Source organism: Eurosta solidaginis, chromosome 5, assembly GCF_040869045.1.
Source record: "Eurosta solidaginis isolate ZX-2024a chromosome 5, ASM4086904v1, whole genome shotgun sequence".
NCBI lineage: Eukaryota > Metazoa > Arthropoda > Insecta > Diptera > Tephritidae > Eurosta > Eurosta solidaginis.
Window position 1 is genome coordinate 119,135,115 of NC_090323.1, and position 3,932 is coordinate 119,139,046.

At 38.7% G+C, this 3,932-nt stretch overlaps 1 pseudogene; it reads right to left on the minus strand.

Moving 5' to 3' along the window:
- Positions 1-231: 231 nt before the first annotated feature.
- On the minus strand, positions 232-2,613 carry LOC137253726 (histone acetyltransferase type B catalytic subunit-like; annotated as a pseudogene).
- Between the last annotated feature and the right edge of the window lie 1,319 nt (positions 2,614-3,932).

Below are 3,932 nucleotides of genomic sequence, written 5' to 3' on the forward strand. Positions count from 1 at the left end.
ACCATCGTAACTTCTTCGTATCTATATTTTCATGTTCTCTGTATATAAAACTACGCAGCAGACGGAGGAGGTAAAAGACGTCATACACGAATAAATTCGGAACTCTTATTGTACAATTAATAATTAGGTTTTATTACATAAAAAATAATAATCAGATGTAGAAGAATACAAGCTAAATGACACTTAAAATCTATATCATTTACTGTAACACATACAAAAACTTTGCTAGGTTCATAAGCTTAATCACGTAACTTTTCAACAATTTGTTTGTATGCATTCTCTTCTTTTTCATATCCCTCATGCAATTGCTCCATACGTTGACTTGGTGTAGGTAAACGCGCTCTCAACCATTCCGTATCCACTTTAGCTTTTTCCATTTTCTTAATATCATTTATGTGTATGTTTATAATAAATTGCGTTTAACCGACGCTTTACATCTAAACGATAAGCATGATAATCGTCCTTATCATAAATGTTTGTATAATATAGTCGAAGTATTTCATAAACCCGGCGACACTGACGTGGATTTAGCTGGAAAGAGATGAGCATCAGTTTAACAGGTGGTTTTTAATAGTTACTAGTTAAATTAGTTTACCTTGTACGTTTCGCGTGCCTCATGAACCATTCCTTTGTTAAATCCTTTTTTGATGACATCACTTCCAAAACTTTTTAGGCCCATACACAGACGAGCATCAATATAGTTGCGTAAACGCTGAAAATCACCCGATGGATCTTCCACTGCCATATCAATGACATTAATGATTGGTAAGTAATGTTTATAGACAGTTTCAATGAATTTTGTGCCAAATTGACTAATGCGCGGTCGTATGTGTCGAGGATATGCGTAGTATTCATTTACAGTGGTGTAGCTAGTGGTTGCAGACTGATAATCACCATTATCATTTTTATACTTTTCATAGCTGTAGGAATATAAAAATTGATATAAGTTACTTATTGAAAGTATCATATTTAGTCAACATACCATACAAAGAAGCTCCATTGCGGATCATCAACATCAATATAGGATACTGCATCAACGAACCATAATTTAAATGTCTACAAACGACTGAAGAATTTTAAGAATGCTGGCACCTTATAGTCACAATGATATAGTTCGAATAAGTGCTCCTGTCCGTCTTCATCAGTAACACTGTGTTCGGTTATTTTTTCACCAAATGGTTGAAACTTATCTGCTTTATCTAGTGTTTTCAAAAACGCATTCATATTAACAAAAAAAACAGCCATCAGGTAATTTTTCCGCTATCGGTCGCACAACTACATCAGCCTTTATATCTCCGCCTGATAGTTCATCAACTCGACTGTCATATTCAATGCCAATATAAATATGTAGAGGACCAGCAGTGTATAAAATACGCACACATAAACCTTTATATCCGAATATGCTTTCAGATTCACCAAATATTTGATGTGCCATCATGGGATGAAATACAAGGCTGGCATCTTCCAAATCTTGTTTGCGGCGTACTTGAATATGCGAAACATATAACTTTTGTGCAGTTTATGTTAAATATTTTGTGTAATGCGGATGACTTACTTAATTTAAATTCCACAGCTTGGACTGCAGTACGAGGTCCACATATTCGTGTATACCTTTTAATTCGTTCGTAGGAGTCTCGCAAATCCTTCCACCGCTTTTTGCATTGTTCCTCTACATTTTAAATTGAAATTTACACCACATGAAGAAATAAATCTCAAATATGTATACTAACCTTCACTTTGCATAGCAGAGGAGACCTGCCTCCATGCCAATTCCTTTTTCTTTATGTTTTTATAGTCCTCCAAGCCCAGATTATATATAATGGGCATTTTCCGCACCTCTTCAATTAATTTTTCATCTATATCCATATTTAATTTGTTGAAATTGTAGCAATCTATGTATGTAATTCAGGTTTATGAAAAAACAATTTTTTCATATTTTTTCAGGTAATTGTTTGCTTTAGGTTACAACTGCTAAAACTCGTCCAAAAATATCGGGAGAGGTGTCAAAAGACGCACTTATGACCCAGGATCACGAATCCGAAAGCGGAAATTAAAAATTTTATTTCTGTGAAAAGATATTGCCAAAAACCCGGCTCCGCAGCACTCCGAAACCGGGGGTGGGATCCATAGTATTTTTGCGCAGAACGCCTTTCTGCACTGGCGGCCTTCGGCCACGCTTATAAAAAATTACCCTGGGTGGGTCCAACACCGGTTTGGATACCAAAACTATATCCGCGCAAAACACTTTTACCCAGTTTTTCTTGTCGGTACCACAAAATCACAAAAACGACATGAAAATTTTCGGTTTTGTTTGCAAATGTCCGAAAAGAAATAAAATGTCTGATTTCCACTTTCGGATTCGTAGTCCAGGGATCAAGACGCATCTTTTGACACCCCTCCCGATATTTTTGGACGAGTTTTAGTAGTTGTACCCTAAAGTAAACAATTACCTTTTTTCAGTCGAAGATTTTTCTTACCAATAATTTAAACTGTTTCTGTATCGCTTAATATAATGTCAAATAAGTTATTATTATTATAAAACCGTGAGATTATAACTAATTTTATTATTTTACCAATTTTACCCAAGAAAAACTTTCAATAAACACGCGCGAAATTACTTGTCAGAAAAGTTAAGAAGAAGCATTTATGCTTTGCCGCTTGTCAAAATAGAAATAGATTTAATCTGGCGACAGCGGCATTCGTGGTTGATTGGCGTGTTGCCATGTTGTCGTTAAAAAAACCATCGCCATAAGAACATGAGTAAAAATAATATGACAGATGTGGCGGCTACACCGCCGTCGTCAATGTGGCAAGCCCTATTGAATTATATGTACTTTATTTATGCAGTGAATTCGCAATATATAAATATATACATGCACATTTATGCAACTCATATTGCACATATACATATGTACATGCTCTCACTGGTTAGCTTGTAAGCCTTTGAAATCAAATAAATGAATTCAGTTGTTGAACAGCCCATGCAGAAAACGCTTGATTCTTTCGGCAATTTTTTTTTGAATACAGTCCGCGCAGACTAGTGCAGAAACATCCACTTTTAGCGGTTGTACACCTCATCCAGGCTGGCTTTCATTCATTTGCAGAGATGCAACCCACAAGGAGTGGCTAAGGGCTATCGCCCCAAAGCTCTCTCCATGGCAGGGTGTATGCTAAATGTGGTATCCGATGCATCATTCCCGTGGGGTTATTTAGTGAACAGGAATGCACCTCAAACGACGACATTTTGCAGTAGGTTAAGTTAGGGCGTGCTTGAGTGTTACCCACATTTCCACTCAGAGGTATTTTTGTCCATTGCGAGTGCCCTCAGTAAATAGCGGCAAATTCTTTTAGCCCCATTACATCCTAGTGGAACCACTTGCTTTCCCTGATGAACCCAAGAAGGAGCGAGACGTCCACCTTCCCAGCCTCTGCCAGGCTGTCGAAGAAGCGTGAGCCCTGAAATCTGAGCCTTCTTCTTTGATACGCTGGACATCGGCAGAGAAAGTGATAGATCGACTCCCCTTCATCCTCATCCTGATAGCTTCTGCAGAGGGAGCTTGTTGGTATTCGCTACCGTCGGAGCACTGGTGCGATAGCTCAATGACCTGTGATGACACCCGTAAGTAGACCCAACGCAGATTTGTTCAGTTTGAGAAGGAAGCTGGTGTCTTTCCTATCCAAGCATGGCCATAAGGAACTTGAGACTTCGCAGTCAACCCTATTCGTCCATAGCAAGTCCGTTGCCCTGTTCTCATATTCGTCGATTCTCCCTAGGAGATAACTCACCGGCGGTCGGACGGAGCTGTCCACCTCACTTATGTCTAAGTCTGAACCTTTCCTAGCTATCTCATCCGCGAGTTCATTCCCTTCAAAGCCGCTGTGCCGAGGGAGCCAGCAAAGGGAGACATTGAGATGACTTAAGCCCTCATCAA